The following is a 20,260-nucleotide window of genomic DNA, read 5'->3' as shown; positions in this document are numbered from 1 at the left end:
CTCTCCCGTTATTTCCCTAGTTTCCTTTTCCTCACCCTTGTGAGTTGTCTGGAGATGAGGGTGAGTTGTGGGGGGAAAGGGCTGATCAGTCTTTTTGGCTTTATGCCCCCTGCTCTACGTCAAGGAGCGGCTTTGGAGTGGCCTGATTAGTTCACCAGGCGTCTTAGACCATGTGGGCTATAGCAAAACACTATAAACTGGGTGGCTTATCAACAACAGAAGTGTACTGCTCACAGTTCTGGAGGCTGAGAAGTCCAACACCAAGGCACTGGCAGATTCTATGTTTGATGAAGACAGTTTCCTGGTTCATAAATGGTGTCTTCTCACTGTGTCCTCAAATGGTGGCAGTGGGCAAAGGAGCTCTCTTGGGCCTCTTTTATAAGGGCACTAATCCCATTCATGAGGGCTCCACGCTCAGGACCTAATCACTTCCCATAGATCCCACCTCCCAATACCGTCACCTTGGGGGTGAAGATTTCAACATATGAATTTGTGGGGGACACATGCACTCAGACCATAGTGCAAGTTGGGGACAAAAGCTCTGAGAAATGCTGTCTGTGTCTAGATCGGGCATTACAACTGCGTGATTTACGGCTCACTTTACAGTAACAATGTTGTGTTTGGTACAGTGTTTCAAAATTGGAAAACTTGACATAAAAATCTAGGCTTGGCCAGACGCGGTGGCTCACACCTGTAATCCCAACACTTTGGGTGGCCAAGGCGGGCAGATCACAAGGTCAGGAGATCGAGACCATCCTGGCCAAATGGTGAAACCCTGTCTCTACTAAAAATACAAAAATCAGCTGGGCGTGTTGGTGAATGCCTGTAATCCCAGCTACTCAGGAGGCTGAAGCAGGAGAATCGCTTGAACCAGGGGGTCGGAGGTTGCAGTGAGCCGAGATCGTGCCACTGCACTCCAGCCTGGTGACAGAGTAAGACTCCATCTCAAAAAAAAATCCAGGCTTCTGGCTTTTCTTTAGAAATTGGCAGGCCTAGCCATGCTGTTTCCATCTTTCTGCATTGCAGCACTTGGCTGGGGCTGAGCCCGGCTGCCCCCGAAGACTGGTATGAGCTTTCCAAATCCCCACAGTTCCCACCACACACTGTTGCATCACAGTGGGCCCTCTCCAAACATTTGTCACCTGCCTCATACTTGAGAATATTTATTAGTGCCCAATTCCCTCAGAGACCTAACAGGGTGAACTTAGACCATAGTAGGTGGAAACAGGGCTAAATACAGACACTTGGGATCCTGGTTTTCCAGCCACCCCCATACCATCTCCTCATGAGGCCAAGCAAGTTTCAGGTGTAATGTGGGCATCTAATTTGTGATTTATGGTTCTTGATCACTTTTATGGGCCAGCCACTGTTCCAAGAGTTTTGCATATATTAATTCATTTAATCCTCACAGGAACCCAATCATAATCCCAGTTTGCAGATGGGAAAACTAACACCCAGAGAAAACACTTGCTCGCAGTGCATGGGTAATAGTTGCAGAGCCAGAATTTGAAGGCAGGAGCAAATGAGGTCATTTTGCCAGCTTGCTCATGGCCTAGAGTCTGGTTCATTATGGGGGTTCAGTGGGTGCAAACTTATAGATTCCTCTAGTCTTGCCCACTGCTGCTAAGGTGCTGCTTGGCTGGGGATTAGCCCTGGCCAGATGTCCCATCACAGAAGTTAGGAGTTGAAGTAGATGACATATGTGTTTGGAGAAATGATATGTCTCATTCTTTTCAGCTCTAGCTTGTGGTAAGTTTCTGAAAGCAAGTAAGAGAAGAGGAGAGGGGCATTTGTGATCTGTCATGTATAGAAGACTACCACATAGGCAGGTAGTCACACCTGAAATCATGTCCCCTGACCCCTGTTACCTAATGTCATAGCTGAATGTCCAAAGCTCCTCTCCCAGCTCTGATTGGCCTGGCTACTATGATGAGTGAAGTCCACCAGAGAAGACACTGTGGCCTCGTTTCTCATCCTGCTGTCCCCAGGAGTAACACAGAAGCGACTAGTAACACAACGGCATTGTCCTCACACACACAGGGCTGCTTTGTTTCCCCACCACACAGAGCAGTGGCTGTAACAATGCCTTGAAAGACACATTACCCTCCTTTCTCCAATGTTGCACTTGTTTTTTTAGTTCTGGAAGCAGCTAAACAATGATTTCCTGCAGGGGGTATCAGCCTTTCATATTTTCTGCCTGCTTCTCTGACAGCCTTCAGGCCCCAGGTCAGTGAGTGGCAAGCCAGGCCCAGAGAGCTCTGGACCCACTGGAATATCCCCTTCTCGGAAGCTGGGAAAGGCCATGATGTTTCACCTCTCCCCAGCAAACTGGGACCTGCCCTGGAAGAAGAAACCAGACCAGGTAACACAAGAGAGAAATAATTATACAACTCACCATAGTGTAGAATCAATGGAAGTCCTGAGCTTGTTTTCCTGCAAGCTTGGGGCTAGGGGGTGAGGTTGCAAGGAATGACTGAGTATCTGGCCCAAGGAGGATGGGTTTCTGGCTTCAAGACATCCTGTTTTCTGGAGAGCCACCATCTGCTGTTGAATAAATAATGAAAAGCAACAGGGGTCAAGTTCAGCAGCCTCCAAATTAGGAAAATACCCTCTGCCTGTCTGGCCATGTTCAATACCTTTGATATCTCTGGGTGACCGGGATCTTCATGGCCCATGTAGATTTATTGAGGTGACTGTTCCCTTAATAATAGTTGCTAGTACTAAGCTCTTACTCTGTGTGTTGCATATGTATACATATTACTGTATGTATCTCACTGTACGAATAGCAATGATAGCAAACACTTACACAACGTGCCTCAGATTCTTGGTTCATTCAAACCCAGGCAGTCTGGTTCTAGAATCTGCACTTTTCATTATTATGCCCCTTGTAAAGCACTTTTTTACAACACCATGCTAATAAACTGAGGTCATTACAAGATTTCACTTTGAGGGGCAATGATGTGTAATGATAGCTCTATGTATTGAGTCCTTTGCCCTGTGCCATGCAGCGTTCTAAGTGTTTTGCATCTATTTCCTCCTCTATTCCACATAACACCCCTATCACATGCATACTTTATGATCTCTATTTTGTGGGTGAGGAAATTGAGGTACAGAGAATTTAAGTCATTCACCTGGGGTAACACAGTTGTTAAATAGCAGAGCCTGGATTTGAACTCAGTTTTCTCTGAAGTATTATGGGACTATTAGGCCTGCCCAGCCCTGCTGGTCTGGAGTTAGTCTGCTTCTCTAGGTCATGGGGTATAGAGAGTGACTTCAGTCTCTGGCTTCATACAACATCTGCACCCAAGTTGACAGCTCAAGGAATGTTTTTTGTTTGTTTGTTTTAAACGATTTTTCTATTGGTATTAGCTTTTGTCTTGCATAAAGAAGATGGAATGCTCAATGATGACAGTGAAGGAATTTGAAAGGATAAGAATTGCTCAGTGAGTGATATCTCTTTCTTGGCCATAGACCAGGCTAAGTTGCCTCGTGTGTAGGAGAACATGTGTTAAATACACAGGTCTCACAGGGAATATTATGGAAGCAAGCTTACTTTTGCCTTTCGTTGTCCGTAATTTTTTTTTCTGTGAGTCCTCACTCTTCCCTTGCCCTGGGATGAAAATTAAGGCAGATTCACAACGCTTCTGGTCCCACTTCAGTAATCAAAAGTTCTTAAGTCACTTTTAGTTCCATCACAGCCTCATTCAGCAATTGGGATGTCCAGTCCCAGGGAATCAGCCAGACCTTCGAATTTAGTTCCCAATGGAGACTTCTCTCCCTCCTTCAGGAAGGCCTGCAGCTGGGAAAGGGGATCTGTGGTTGACTTCTCATTTCCCACCTTAAGCTTCCATCCTTCCCTCCTCTGGCTCACTGATGATTCTGACTCCTGGCAGGGGAAGGGGAGAAGTCAGGAGGCAGAAAAGGAGCTGGAGGTCCTTACTTGGTTAATGCTTGCCACATTAATGCATTTCACTGGCAGGTCCTGGTGGGTGTGTAAACCCAGTCCTTTCTCTCTTGGCACAATCTTGTGGATACTTCAGGCAGCACCATTATTTCTCATCTTTGGGGATCTCTGAGTTGCTGGTCCCTTGAAGCTGGTTGCATAATAAGACTCCTTCCCTAGTTCCCTAGCATATAAGCAGTGCTGGATTTTTTTTTGCTGGGGCAGCCGTAACAAAATATCGCAGACTGGGTGGCTTAAACCAGCAGTCCCCAATTTTTTTGGTACCAGAGACTGGTTTTGTGGAAGACACTTTTTCCCACAGACCAGGCAGAGATGGTTTCAGGATGATTCACGTGCATTACATTTATTGTTCACCTTATTTCTATTATTATTATAATGTTTTGAGATGGAGTCTCTCTCCTGTTGCCCAGGCTGGAGTGCAATGGCACAGTCTTGGCTCACTGCAACCTCTGCCTTCTGGGTTGAAGTGATTCTCCTGCCTCAGCCTCCCGAGTAGCTGGAGTTACAGGCATGCACCACCATGCTGGGCAAATTTTTGTGTTTTTAATAGAGATGGGGTTTCACCATGTTGGCCAGACTGGTCTTGAACTCCTGACTTTGTGATCTGCCTGCCCCAGTCTCCCAAAGTGCTGAGATTACAAATGTGAGCCACCATGCCCAGCCTTATTTCTGTTATTATTACATTGTAATATATAATGAAATAATTATACAACTCACCATAGTGTAGAATCAGTGGGAGTCCTGAGCCTGTTTTCCTGCAACTAGATGGTCCCATATGGGGGTAATGGGAGACAGTGACAGATCATCAGGCATTAGATTCTCATAAGGAGTGTGCCACCTAGATCCCTCTCATGTGCAGTTCACGATAGGGTTCACACTACAATAAGAATCTAATGCTGCTGCTGGTCCGACAGGAGGCGGAGCTCAGGTGATAATGTGAATGGTTGGGAGCAGCTGTAAACATGGATGAAGCTTCACTCTCTCTCTCTCTCCCTGCTGTGTGGTCTGGTTCCTAATAGGCCACAGACCAGTACTGGTCCATGGCTCGAGAGTTGGGGACCCCTGGCTTAAACAACAGAACTTAATTTTCTCACAGTTCTGGAGGCTAAAAGTCCGGATCAAGGTATTGGCAGATTTGTTTTCTCCTGAGGTCTCTGTCCTCGGCTTGCTGGATAGCTACCTTCTCACTGTGCTCTCACACGATCTTTCCTCTGTGTGTGCATCCTGGTGTCTCTCTGTGTGTCCAAATGGCCTCTTCTCATAAGGACACCAGTCAGAGTGGATTAAGGCCTACCCTAAGGACCTCACTTTAACCTAATCACATTTTTTAAAAGGTCCTGCTTCCAAACACAGTCACATTTTGAGGTCCTGGGGGTTAGGTCTTCATCATATAAATTTTGGGAGGATAGTTCAGGCCACAGGTGCTGTCAGCTTTTTTCTGAAGATGAATTTTCATCCTTCCTGGTGGTTCTTGTCAGAAGGACCTACCCATCCCACAGGTTGGCCATGGTATATCTCTGGCTTGTGGAAAATACTCAGGTTCCATTTTCCCAGAAAATCCAAAGCCACCACTTTCTCCTCACTCCAGCTGACCACTCTGTCTCTCTTGTATTTTGGGATTCTCAGACATTATTCAGCCATCAGCCCTCAGTGACAGTCAACCTCCAGGGACACAGCATTTTGGAGGCCACTCTTGGAGGGTGGATAGTGGGCAATTGGGACTTGGCGTGCACCTGTCGCTCTCTCCAAAATTCCTCCTCTACTCCACCGACTCTTCTCCTCACCCAGCCTCCTTCGTGAGCTGGAGGTGGTCAGGTAAGGGGGAAACCTGCTTCATGCCACTTCTTTTGCCAACCCTGCATGATGGCAACAGAGTCACAGCTCACTTTGAAACGTCTTTTTTCCTTGGCATTACCCAGACTGAGACCATAGTCATTTTTACATCCCACTACACAAACAACATCTCAGTTAGTTTCCATAAAGACCCCTAGGAGTTCTTCTAGATGTGAAGAGAAATCTGGAGCTCGGGAAGGTTAACAAATTCATCCAAAACAGGTTATTCAGCTAGTGCAGGGAGGAGATTCAAGCTTTAACCCACTTTATGATATACTTCTCTGGGCCTTCACCATCCAGGCTTCTTAGAGCTTTTACCTGCTAGAGTTTGGTCTGTGCTGGTAAAAGATTTTCTTCTTGGCAGAAAGCTATAAAGGTTAAAAAAAACACTTCATCTCTGCTTGCACCACTTGTGACACAGGGGCTGGCGACAGGGGTGACAGGTACCTCAGGAGCCTTCTTAGTTATGGTGTGAGTTGAGCTCATGTACCCAGGAGAGCTCTTTGACTGCTTGAAAGTCCCCCATCCCTACCCCAGTGTAATTTAATCAGCAAAGTAACAAAGTACAAGTGAAATATCTTTTTTTTTGGTAGAAATGCATAAAGGCAGTTCTGTTAGTCTGTTTTGTGTTGCTGTCAAGGAATACCTGAGACTGGGTGATTTATAAAGAAAAGCGGTTTATTTGGCTTATAGTTCTGCAGGCTGTACAAGCATGGCACTTGCATCTGCTCAGCTTTTGGTGAGGCCTCAGGGAGCTTGTACTCATGGTGGAAGGTGAGTGGGGAGCAGGCATGTCACATGGTGAGAGAGGGAGCAAGAGAGTGCCAGGCCCTTTTTAAACAACCAGCTCTCTTTTGAACTTGCAGAGTGAGAACCCACTCCATTATCACCAGGGCAGCATCAAGTCATTCATGAAGGATCTGCCCCCGTGACCCAAACACCTCCCACTAGACCCTACCTCCAACATTGGCAGTCACATTTCAACATGAGATTTGGAGGAGACCAATATCCAAACTGTATCAGCAATATTGCATTCTGAGAATTGTATTCAAAGCAGAAGGGGCCATATCATCACACCTTCTATCTCCCAGGAGATACTTTACCTAAAGAGGACTTCCAAATATAAAGCTATTTCTTTCTTTCTTTTTTAACCCTCTTTTTTGTCTAGATTTTTAATTATTTTCTTTACAAATAAAAGAAGCCCAAGCCTGTTGTTGCCCATTCTTCCTTAGAAAAGGGAAGGCTACAAATGGGCCTGGCAGTGGTTCAGAGGCTGCCTGCCAAGGCTGTGTCAGGTTCATCTGGCAGCAGTGCAGAGCTGGGCTGGGCTGGGCTGACGCTGGGGCCCAGGGCAAAGGCCTGGGATGGGCTGGAGCTGCAGCTGCCTCCGTCCAGGGAGGAAGGGGAGGACGATATTTCTGTTCACCCACTCAGCAATTATTTAACAAACATTTATTGTGCCCAAGGCTTATGTGGGCTCCCTTCCAGGAAAGGGCAGGTCACTGAATGGGCCCTGGGAAAAATGATGTCTGAGCTTCTCTCCAGCTCTCAGAGGAAGATAAAGTGCTGGAATCAGGTGGTTGAAGGAGAGGGCGCAGAGGTATGGAAAAGCATGGTGTGCTTGGAGACCTATGGATGGTTTTGAACTGCTCGAGCTTGGGCCAGGGATCAACGGAGGGCAGGAGTCAGAAGAGAGAAGGAAGGAGGTGGAGGAGCTGCCAGATTGGAACTTGGTAGGCAGGTTGGGCCCTGGGAGGAAGACAGAAGGGTTTGAAGCAGAGTTAGGACCATAGTGGGTTTGCCTTTTAGAGGGAAATCTGAGGCAGGATGGGTATGCACTTGAGCATCAGGGGCGTCAAGGCTCAGGGGGATGGGCGAGGGAAGATGAAGGGCAGAACCGAAGCTGTGGCTGAGATTATGGGAGTGGGGAGGGGTTAAGCGGGAGAGAGTTGCAGCCACCTGAGGGAGAGGTTGGTCTAGAATGCCTCTCAGGTTTCTGACTTGAACCACAGAAGGGGTGCTATGCCATTACCAAGGTCAGTGTGTGTGTAGGGGGCCAAGGACTCTTCCCAGCTGGAGGAAGTGGGGCATGGTGGGTCGGGGGTTGTTCTTTCTTTCAACAAACACATATGGAAGGGCTGCCCTGATCTGTGTGCTGGGAGAGGAGATCAGAGAGGACCCCTTCAATTCCTCACAGAGCCCTTGGCCCAATGGAGGAGCAATTCAAACGTAATGGAGCAGGAAGGCCCTAAGAGGAAAGTGGGAAATGACTGGGAAAATTCGAATATAAACCAAGCATTCAGTGATACTAGGGAATTACTCATTTTTTAAGGTGTGATGAGAGCATTGTGTTTTGGGTGGGAGAATACCCCTTCAGTTTTTTTTTCTTTTGGGGAGATGCAAGTTGAAATATTTAGGAGCGAAACATCATGATGCCTGTAATTTACCTGGAAACAAAATAAATAAATACAGAGAGAAAGAAGGAGAGACACACAGAGAGCAAGAATGAGCAAATACGGCAAAACATTCCCAATTGTTGGGGTATGTGGGAGCTGACTGTACTGTGATTGCACCACGCTTTTGGCTTTTGGCTTTTCTGTGTGAAATATTTTGTAGTAAAAACTGGAAACTACAAAGTAGCGAGTGCATTGATGGGAGGTGAGGGCACCATAGGAACACAAAGAAGGGCCCCTAATCAGAATCTGATGCAGGAGGGATGCTTCTAAAGAAACCAGCATCTAAGACCTGAGAGAAGAGTGATCCTTGAAGCAGGCATGGGGAAGAATTTGGGGGAGAATGTACTAGGCAGAGGGAATAGCGTGTATGTAGGCCTGCTGGCCTATCTTGCCAGAGGAACAAAAAGACATTTAACGAGTGTCAAATGTGAAGAAGAGTCACCAAGAGATGGGAAGAGAAAGGTAGGCAGGTCCTACAGAGTCTTAAAGGTATATGGGAATGTTGGACCTTGTCCCCACCGCAGCATAACTAGGGGGGCTTCATTTCAGAAAGATGCTGGCTCAGCCGGGTGCAGTGGCTCACACTTGTAATCCTGGCACTTTGGGAGGCTGAGGCAGGCAGATCACCTGAGCTCAGGAGTTCGAGACCAGCCTGGACAACATGGTGAAACCCAATCTTTACTAAACATACAAAAAATTAGCTGGGCATGGTGGCAGGTGCCGGAAATCCCAGCTACTCAGGAGGCTTAGGCAGGAGAATCACTTGAACCTGGGAGGTGAAGGTTGCAGTCACCTGAGATCACGCCACTGCACTCCTGCCTGGGCAACAAGAGCGAGACTGTCTCAAAATAAAAATAAAAATAAGAAAAGAAAGATGCTGGCTCATGGGTGTGCAGCTGCTAGGGTCTGGCAGCCCCCGTTTTAAGCACTTCATCTATGTGAGTTCGCTTAATCCTTGCTGTACCTTTATCAAGTATGTACAGATTAGCAACTCCATTTTAGAGATAAAGCCGGCCAAAGCACAGAAGAGTGAAGTTACCAGCTCAAGGTCACATATCTGGAGGAGTCAGGATTCGAGCCCAGGCATCCTGGCTCCAAAGTCCACACTGCCCTAATCGCAAGGCAACTCTGCCTCTCGAGTTTAGTCTTTCTGTGTGTGGAGAAGGAAGTGGAGGGAAGCAGGACTCTTCCTTGAGGCAGGAAGACAGCTTAGGAAGCTACCGCACACACCTAGACTCGGGGTGACGGTGACTTGAACTAAAAGAATGACAGTGGGGATGGAGAGAAATAGATGAGATAAAAAGTGATTTTGGAGTGAAATCAACAGAACTTGGTGCTTGAACAGTTGTGTTGGGGGAAGTCAAGGACAATGCCGTACCCCACTGAAAATCTGGTTCTGTGCCTTCTTGGCAGGAGAAAAGGGATAGAGTAAGAGAATGTGGAGATATCTTGCTCATAAAAAGACGGCCGGGCGTGGTGGCTCACGCCTGTAATCCCAGCACTTTGGGAGGCCGAGGTGGGCAGATCACAAGGTCAGGAGTTTGAGACCAGCCTGACCAAAATGTGAAACCCTGTCTCTACTAAAAATACAAAAATTAGCTGGGTGTGGTGGCACGTGCCTGTAATCCCAGCTACGCAGGAGGCTGAGGCAGGAGAATCGCTTGAATCTGGGAGGCAGAGGTTGCAGTGAGCCGAGATGGCGCCACTGCACTCCAGCCTTGATGACAGAGCGAGACTCCATCTCAGAAAAAAAAAATAATCGAGAAGACATTATCAGACCCATAACATCCCCTTTAACTGTGAGGAGCAGCCTGTTGTCCATCCAACCTACATATCTCTTGTCCTGGCTCCCACTAATCCTTATTTTTGGTGCAACTTGCCATTTTCACTGTTTGAGTTTTATAATCTGCAACTGTTGTAAAGTGTAGATCATTCCTTTATCCTGACTTGACTGGCAAAACAGAGTCAAGCCACAGCACCTGGTCCCTTCCCTAATTGTCTCTCAACTCACTCAGCTGCCATTAGCCTTAAATGATGTGACGTATGCACCTGTCTGTGTTTCACAAGAAGCCCGTGATCCTTGGGCCTCTTCAGAGGGCTTAACTGGAATGAAAAATTAAACAAATATCGAAAAAACAATAGAACAAACAATACATGGTCATGTCTCTCTAATGCTTATTGATTTTTAAGATCTTCTCAGGCGTGAAAACAAGATTCACTGCAAGTATCCCAACATTGGATTCCTGTTAACTGCAAGAGCAGCTTATCGATCAACATGGGATGTCCAGCAGGGCAGAAGCAGACATGTGTCTGCCCCACCAGTGAGTCAACCCCAGGTCAGCCCTAAGAGTTGGAGCTCAGGTGGGTGGGAGCTGCACTCACTTGAAATGAGGAACACTGTGGCCCAGAGGGTCCTTGCAGCATCCTCAGAAAAGACTGAGGCCATTTCTCAGTTATATACTAACTCTACGGGGACCTCATCTTTTTCTTGCTAAGGGCCCCAAGAATTCCTCATTATTTTTTTCTGTGTCAAAAATAATATAACTACTACTTGAATTCATGTTTAGAGGACGTGGGTCTCAGAATAAAATGAGTTCATCTGCATATATCCCTGCCTTCCATTCCTCTCAAGGAATTGTTCATTTAACAACAGATTCTGCTGTTATTATGTGCTGTTTGAAGGTTGGCAATACAGCCATTTGCCATATGCCAATAGACAAAAATCCCTGCTGTCTTGGAGCTTACATTTTAGGGGATATTGTGAACAGTTTGGTGAGGAGCCTTCCAATCCATATATGTATTAATATAAACAGGTTTATGCTGTATATATGATTCTGCGGCTGGCTTTTTTCACTAACAATATGTCCTTGGAGCTCATTCCATGTCAGCCAGAATGGTCCTTCCCCATTCTTTGATAGTTGCATAATGGTTCTCTGTAGGGATAAACCCTTGCTAGTAAACATAATTTTTGTTTTCATGAATAGTGTTGTAGCAAACTTCTTTCTGCATGTGCTGTTGTACACACACAATTTTGGACACTTAATAAGTCATGGTATATAAATTAATTACCCTCTCTGTGCCTCAGTTTCCTCATCTGTACATTGGAAGTAATGATATTAATCTCCTCCCTCTAGCCATCAGGGAAATCCAAATGAAAACCATGATGAGACAGCTCTTTACACTCACTGGCCATGGATGTAATTTTAAAAAATAGATAACAAGTGTGGGTGAAGATGTGGAGAAATTGGAACCCTCATGCACTGCTGGTGAGACTATAAAATGATGCAGCTGCTTTGTAAACAGTCTGGGAGTTCCCTCGAAATGTTAAACACAGAGTTACAATTTAACCCAGCAATTCCACTCATAGTTATATAAATAAACACACACGTTGCCACAAAAATTTGTTTAGAAATGTTCATAGCAGCATTATTCATAACAGCCAAAAGGTAGAAACAACCCAACTGTTCATCAACTAATGAAGAGATAAACAAAATTTGGCATATTCACACACAGGAATATTATTTCTTATTAAAAAGATATGAAGTACTGATACAGAATCCAACATGAATGACCTTTGAAACGTTATGCTAAGTGCAACAAGCCAGTTATAAAAGGCTGCGTATTACATCATTCCATTTATATGAAATATCCAGAATTGCCAAATGTGTAATGACAGAAAGCACATAAGTGGTTTTTAGGGGCTGGAAGGGAGGAAATGGAGAGCGACTGTTAATGGGTACGAAGTTTCTTTTCTAAGGTGATAAAAATGTTCTAAAATTTGCTGTGCTGACGGTTGCACATATCTGTGTATATACTAAAAGCCATTGAATTGTATACTTTAAATGGTTGAATTGCATGGTTCTATGGTCTGAATGTTCATGTCCCCCTGAAATTCATCTATTGAAACCTAATTACTAATGTGATGATGTTTGGGAGGTGATTAGGTCATGAGGGCGGGGCCCTCCTGAATGTGATTATTTCCATTACTTAAAAGGCTGGAGAGAAACCCCTCACCCCTTCTACCGTGAGGACACAGCAAGAAGGCACAATCTATAAGCCAGCAAGTGGGCCCTCAACAGACACTGAATCTGCCCGTGCGTTGATCTAGGACTTCCCAGCCTCCAGAACGGTAAGAAACGAATTTCTGTTGTTTATAAGCCATTCAGTTTATGGTGTTTTATTAAAGCAGTTTAAATGGACTAAGTTAATATATGAATTATATTTCAATGAAGCTGTTATTGAATAAGGTAAGATTGCTGTGAGGACTGACTGAATCACATAAGGTGTGTGAAAAGGTGCTAGCACTTGGAATCTATGTACCTACTACCTCCGTTGTTGCTTCCAGGGGGTGGATTTCTAGAAGCAGAATGGCTGAGCCAAAGGGGAGATGCATTATTACTATTTTTTTAATTATCTTGCAAAGTTGCCTTCTAATAAAGGCTTTACCGGTGCACCCTCCTAGAAGTAGTGCATGAGGATACTGATTTTTCCTCTTTTCTTCTCAAAGCAGCCACCACCAAAAGTGTCTGAAAGAAAACACACAAGTGTTCACAGTGATTTCTTTGGATGATGGGATCAGGTGTGAACTTCGTCTTCCTTTTCCCGTGTTGCTTATCTCTATTTTCTCATAGTGCTAAAAAAGGACGTGTAATAATTTTGCAATTTTAAAAAACAAAAGCACCCCCCAGTCTGTTCTCCTTGAGGCTCCTACCCACTCACAGGCTTGGTAGTGATGACTGCAGAAGATCCTTATTGCCACACCCTAGAGAAGACAGGAACCTGTCCCATTGTGATGGTTTCTGTTGTAAATTTCTAGAAGAAACAGCCAGGGGGCGACAAACCTAAACATGAAGGAAGTGCAGAAACTGTCGTTATTGTTCCCAGACCTGTACTTTCTTGCTAGAAGACACCAAGAAGCCCTGTAACAAAAATCATACTGTGAGCTGTTGCCCCCTTACCAGCTACTAGACACAGCAAGTTTGCAAATGCTTCATACGTCTTGTCATTCACCCCTCACAATAGTTCTAGGACAGAGGTACTGGTGCAAAAATGGAATTAAGGGAATTAAGAGGCTTACTCAAGGCACACGGCTAGGAAGTGGCTGAGGTAGACACTGTTAAGGCGTCTTCGACTTCGAGTCAAAGTCATCAACAAGGATCTTTTATTATCTCATTTAAAAGTGAGGACGTAGGGCAAGCTTCAGGGGAGGCTGGTTGATTCGGCAGCTCAGCAATGTCCTCAGGGTGCCTCTTCTTTCCACCTCTCTGCTCTGCCATCTTCCTGTTGCTTACATCCTCAGGTAGAAATAGGGCACTAGCAATGACATCTAGAATAGTAGGAGGCCAAGCCAATGCAGACCCCCAGAAGCGGTGCATGAGGATACTGGTTTTTCCTCTTTCCTTTCCTTCTCAAAGCAGCCACCAACAAAAAAATACTGAAAAAATACACGCAAGTGTTCACAGTGATTTCTTTGGGCAAAGGGATCAGGTGTGAATTTCCTTTTTCTTTTCCCATATTGCTTATGTCTATTTTCTCACAGTGCTAAAAAAGAACATGCAATAATTGTGTAATGTTTAAAAAAATAAAAGCACCCCCCACAGTTCCCTTTGCTATGTCCAGGGGAAGAAGACAGGGACAATTTCTTCCTAGGGTTTTCTCCTTGAAGTGTGGCAACTTTGTTTTTGAAATCCCTTTTCCTTCCTTCTAGCAAACTTTTCCCACAGGCACACTGTGTGTCTCATTGGCCCAATCTAGATCAATTACCTACTTGGGAATCAATCATTGGCAAAATGAATGAAATTCCCTCTAAGCCTATCCCTGGGGTTTGTGCTGGAGATGGGTCATTGTCCCCTGAGGAGGAACGTCTCCAGAGAGAAACTGGAATTTTATTAAGAAGAAAGAGGGGAAAAGGATGTTGTGGAGTTGGAAGGAAGAACCAATGTGTCTAGCATTGGTAGAGACTCAAACATGCAATTGTGAGACTAAGTAGTCTCTGTTTTTAGCTCCTGTGCTGTTCTGTATCTTTGCCAAGCCTTCCATTGCTAGAAATTGATTATTGAGGATGGAGAATATAAGTCATCCACATCTTTTTCTCTCTATCTTCAGGTCCCATCCTCTAAGAAAGGGGATTTGGAAGTTTGGTTCGGAGCAGGTTTTTGGAAGTAAAGTAGTTGATTTTTGAAATGCCACAGTCTCTACTAGATAATTTCTTTCTTGCTGTCTCTAGCCTGGAAGAGTGCCATTACACATTTCTCTTTGGGATGGTCTCCTCCTGGCAGCTTATAGGACTAACCTGATTAATAGTATTGCATTTTAAATTTATAGGACTTTGGAAAGACCTGCTTGACCTCCCTTCCTGGGAATCACATTTTTAGCTGATGTAATAGATTGAGGTATTGTTCAGTAAATCTTCACTCACTTCCCTTTCACCTTGAGACACAGTGCACTTCCTGAGTCACTGACTTTGGGCTTGGGCATTGACTTGTTCTGGTCAATGGAATGTGATTGGATTTGACTCTAGCAGAGGTTCTAAATAATGCTTGCACTGTTTGGCTTGGCCTTCTGCTATTCTGACAGCCAAGAGAAGAGCATGACTTGGGAGGCCACTGTCATTTCTCTCTGTGCCTCAGAATTAGTCCCATGGAACAGATACGAGTTCAATTCTGAACTAAGGCAGAATTGCCCTAGTCAACTTGCACATCTGTAAGTGAGAAAAAGAAAGTCTTGTCTTCCTCAGTCATGGAGTTTTTATTTTGCAGCAGTACTGCAGCATTAGTAGACTGATACAGGTGAAATTTGAGGGCATTCAGCAAAGTGTATGGACAGTGTAGATATTTTAGACAAGCTGTGAGAATATCTCATCAAAGCAGCTCCTGGAATAACAAGTGTTAGGTATGGCTCAGGGAGGGAATGATTTGGAGATGTTTTGGTGAATTTCTTGAAGCAGCCTCAATTCTAAGAACTTTCTATAAACTGTTTTCTGACCTATTCTCACCAAAGCAAGCGTCATGGTCAAGAAATTGCTAAACCATGTCTTTCATCATCAATACTCAAATGTAGTATAATGTAGAAGAAAGAGCACTGGACATGGCGAGGTGTTGGACCATAGCTGTGTACCACAGTTTCGCTCACATCTAGTCTGTGGCTTCAGGCGTGCCATTTAATTTCTCTCAACTTTACTCTCCTCACCTGCAAGTTAGGGGTAGTTATAAGAATAAAATGATCAGGTATATCTATGGTTTTCAAACTGTACATTTAGTGACAGGATTTTTTTCAAACAAAATCGGTATGTAAACCTGAGAACTGAATCTCACAGTCAGTTTAAACATTGCTTATTTGGAACCAAGTCTTTTACTGTTGGCGAAACCTCCCAAGTTCCTTCTCAGAGCCCTTAGAGTTCCCTGCAGCCTCATTTGAAAACAACTGATACAGCACAAGCACTCTACAAATGTGGGTGGTGGTGGTAGATGGTGGTTCTGGTATGTGATTTCAAAGTCTCCAAAAAGGTTTCCTCATCGTCTCTTTCTCCCAGATCCCTCTCACTGGCTGTAATCTGAAAGCCACAATTAAAGATTATGTGTGTGTGTTTTGGCACACTTCTAAGGTTAAAGGAATGAAGAGACTCAACCATACTCAACAAGTCCACCATACATAGTCACTTCTACAGTTCTATGATGTCTCAAAGTGTCTGCACATCACCCATGATTATCCCATTAGTTATGTAGCAATTCTTTGACTCCATGTCACTCTTTGAGCAGAACAATTTACCATCCTGACCTGGAAGCCTGTCGTGTCCTCTCAAAAGAACATATTATCATTTTGTGGTTTGACATAATGCTGGGCTTCTTTGCTCATACGTGCTACAAATGGTACCCCAATTTACTCTGTCCCCAAGGGTATTCTCAGTTCACAAGTCTGACAGTGAATAACAATGAATACAATCGGTTGTTGCAAAAATAGATTTTACCATTAAGTAGCCAGTAGCAGATAAATTGTCAGGAAAATTACCCATGTGGGTGACTGAAGCTAAATCCTACCAGGGAACTCCCAGAACCAGCATGGAACACGCACCCCAGAGTTCTCCCACCCAAGAGAACAAGGACTTGCAGTATTTATAAAGCAACTTCCTTAGTCGCTGGTTAAGAATGTTCTTGGGAACATCAAACTTGACTTTTCTGGCCTTCCGTGTGCATGAGCATAATGCACTCGATAGCATCAGTTACAGGGAGAATGGGAGGGAGGAAGAGCTTGAGAATGCAGCAATTGAGTTTAGGGAAGGAAAGGATGTCAAGGATATTCAAGGTTTCTTAATTCTCATTTTGTTCAGTGCCAGTCTCCTTCTAAGGTGTGACTGCTTGGCATAGCAGTTTTTAGTAAAAACCTTCAAGAGGTAGAAGAAGAAATACATACCACCTCCTGGCAACATATCTAGCGCCAACACAACATTTCCACAACTTCAGGCAAGCGTCTCTGGCTTGGATGGGACAGAGCTGCGGGAGCAAGTATCTTGGTGGAGAGGACTATTGCTTGGCTTCCAATGGGCCCAGCCAAAGAAGCAAAGGCCTCCCTGCTTGGCCTTCTCTTGATTTGGTAGGCTATGCTGGGTTGAATTTTATATTACCTTAACAAACCGTCTGAAGTTACAGTAAAAAAATTGGGGAGGTTTATTACTTTTATGAAAACTCAAAGACATTAAGTACTAATGCTCTATGTATGGGTTACCTAGTTCAAGATGTCACTTTTATTATTTTTTTTCTGGGCTGAGGAGAAATGGGATCTTTGGAAAAATGTAGTTATGGCAGTCTCTCCTGGCATAGTAAGATCTTTTCACACAGGGGCTTTTGCTGAATGTGTTTTGCTTTTTTGCTCGGAGAGCTTTCAGTGGTGGAAAGTGTTGGAATTTTGGATGTCTATCTATCTTTCTCCTCTCTGAGCTCTAGCTAATTGAGGTATAGATTCAAGGAGTTCCAAGTATCAACTTATGAATTACAAAACTTGGAGACCATCTGAATGTTTGTTAATGTGGGAAAGATTAAATATTGACACATTATGGTATATCCATAAAATATAACTCTATGTAGCTATAAAAGAGAATGAAGATGCCCCCTCCCTTGAATATTCACATGAAAAAAAGTGCCAATATAATGGGAAGGAGTGAGAGGAGACAACATACTTGTAGTGTCTTGTACCTACATAAAGTTTGGAAAGAATTGCAAGAAAATACTAATGGATAGGGCTTGGGAATAGGAACAGAGTAGATGGGGGCCTGGGTGGAAGGGAGAATTTTTACTGAATACCATTTTTTGAGAAGCACATAAATATATTGCCTGTATATACCTAGACATCTAGAGAAAGACTAATATATATCCTCAGAATGTATCTGAGTGTATCTTACCATGACTTCGGGAAAGGGAAAAAAAGAGGGGAAGAAAAGATGGGAATGCACAAATGGGAGAACAGGAGTTATGTACTCTGAAAGTAGAGATTACCATCTCCATCTGCTAAACGCAGCACTGCTGTGCTCTCTACATTTCGCTCAACAAGTAGGTGCTTGGAAGTATGTCTGCTAAAGGCCGAGCCAGCCAGAGTGTTGTATGATCTGTTGGACCAGCTGTTCATTACCACTCACTTGAGAGGCAGTGTAGGGTGACGGATAACAGCATGGTCTCCTGCATCAGAATAAACCAAGGTTCAAGTCCTGGCTCTGTCACTTGCTAAATACGTGGGCTTAGGCACCTATTTCATCCTCTCTGAGCCTCTGTTTTCTCTTGTAAAACAGAAATACTGCTATTACCCACCTCGCTATTATGAAGTGTAACATACAGAGTGCACAGCACAGTGTCTGGCCCATTTTAGTTGCTCAATAGCTTTTAGTGTTTGTTTTTATGAGTTTGAGTTATCTTTGTGGTGAGGAGCACAGATCCTGACTCTTCTCCTTGAGGTAGAACCAAGTCTATGGTCTCTCAGCCTGGGCAGGGCAACCTGCCGCTTTCTGCCTTTGCTGTGTGACACAGCAGTTGCATTTCCATTCCGGCTTCTAAGGACTGAATGTAGGGGTCTCCGGAGGAGCTGCTTTACTGGCAGATGTATCCTCTAGGATTCCAGAGTCAATGCCAGATGTCGGTGTGCAGCTGTGTTCACAGAACATCCTACCAATGTTTACTCCCTGTGTAATTGCAAAGTAAATGGCTTAATTCCATCGTAAAAACAACTCTAAAAGTTAATAGTTCTTCTAATAGAACCCCCCGCCCGCCACCTTCAACAGCACCAAATTGTTAGTTCTCAGTCTTCTGTCTCACAGAAAGAAGTGAGGGACCTAGATTACACCTTGGTCAAGAAATGTACTTAAAGTTTCCTTCTTGATGATTTAATCTGGGTTGGGGTAAGAAAAAAGCAGGTATCAGCCGTGCTATTGGGGATTTCCTACCCTTTATATTATTACATGTTTTACCCTGCCTTGAGGAGGAAGTTTTAAGCTACACCAATATTCAAGGCTCAAAGAGTTATGTGTGTTTCAAGTTTTTTAAATGTTTGATAGATCAAAGTTTTGTTTTGTCCTGGTCTCTGTGTTCTGGCCAGAGACTCTTTGCTTTGTTGGGTAGTCAAATGCTGTCTCCTTTTGAAGAAGCAGGTGAGCCAATGACAGATGTAATGGGGAGTGGGGCAGAGATGCTCTAAGAATGGAGGGACCTGGGACTGGACATCTGGTTTGTAAGTCCAAGTTCATTTCCAATGTCTTTTCCTGTATGAAAAAGCCAAGCACCTCAAAATAAGGGTCCAGAAGCAGCCAACCTATAGTTTTAACAGCATGATTGACCTTATCTGCATTGCCAGTTCAATCTACCTTGAGGAAGAATACTAAATAGAGTTTGCCCATGGTCAACTCAGGAGCTAGAAGTGAGAGATTAGAAGGAGCTGCAATTATTGCCATTGCTGATTTCTCCTCAGTCCACTACACTCTAGGCAGCATGCTCTGGGCAGTTTGGTGTAGTGGTTCTGATTATGGGCTCTGAAACCGTACTGCCTGAGTTCAAGTCCTGGCTGTGCTCTTATTAACAGCTGTGTAGTTTTGACCTAGTCATTTAACTTTCGTCTATTTTTCTGATGTAAAATGCTAGTTACAATAGCTCTACTTCATAGGATTGTAAGGGTTAAATAACTAACATGGGTAAGGTACCTATTTCATAGCGAGCAGTGTAGAAACTTAGTCTCAAATTCCCTATCATGAGTGTTTTCGTTTGTTTGTTTAGTACCTGATACTAAAGAGTACCTAATTCAATTGAATCATGTAGTTGGCAAGTAGGAACTGAAATAAGTTCCCTGTAAATTATTTATTTAATGTTTGGGCTCCTGCACCCACATGAGCAATCTCTTACCTTGCAACAGTCCACAGATAGGGTTAACTTTTCCGAAAAGAATCTCCCTACACATCAGTGAGTAAAGTGGACTTGGCTCACAATAGGCTGGTGAGGTCTGAGGAGGCGGCAAGGGTCTGTATATTGCACATACCTCAACACACGCACACACACACCTGCACAACCCTGCAAACCACTTTCACATCTTTCAGGATTTCAACCCTCTGAAGTCCCACTTGACTATGTTTTAAGGGTTCCCCTTGATGCCCTTTTCCCCAAAGCAGCCTCCAGTGTTGTTTTTTCTCTGTCTCTGGGGAACTTCAAATTCCTTACTCTTTTTAGTAAGCAGAGCTGTTCAGTTCTGCCCCAGCTCTGACCCACAATCTTACTCCATCATACATATCACAGCCCAACATCTTCAACTAGATTCATTGATGTATGAAGACGGCGCTTTCCCTAAGGGGTCTCAAAGCACTTTGCAAACATCCAAATGTCCATTCCCCAATTAAGTGCCTGCTCTGTTATTTACTATCTATGTGACCTTGGGCCAGTTATTTCACCTCTCTGAGTCTCAGGTCACTCAACCGAAAAATGAAGATAATGCAAGGACTGCAGGGGTTGTTAGGAAGAAGAAGTGAAATCGTGACTGCAAA

At 44.3% G+C, this 20,260-nt stretch overlaps 1 protein-coding gene across 5 annotated transcripts in view; it reads left to right on the top strand.

The window, feature by feature from the left end:
* Positions 1-2,170: 2,170 nt before the first annotated feature.
* The window catches only part of PRR5L (proline rich 5 like), a 170,955-nt gene continuing 152,865 nt past the window's right edge, over positions 2,171-20,260 (top strand). Inside the window, exons 1-4 of one of the 5 annotated variants that reach the window (XM_021665470.2) lie at positions 2,171-2,362; positions 10,444-10,589; positions 11,388-11,519; positions 12,248-12,382. The gene's annotated coding sequence lies outside the window, so the exon portion shown is untranslated. The other 4 variants (XM_021665466.2, XM_021665468.2, XM_021665467.2 and 1 more) reach the window with 4 other exon arrangements.

The sequence above is a fragment of the Aotus nancymaae genome, unplaced genomic scaffold, assembly GCF_030222135.1.
Source record: "Aotus nancymaae isolate 86718 unplaced genomic scaffold, 86718_ANA_hifiasm-v0.15.2.pri h1tg000059l, whole genome shotgun sequence".
Lineage (NCBI taxonomy): Eukaryota > Metazoa > Chordata > Mammalia > Primates > Aotidae > Aotus > Aotus nancymaae.
This window is presented reverse-complemented; position numbering and strand designations above follow the sequence as displayed.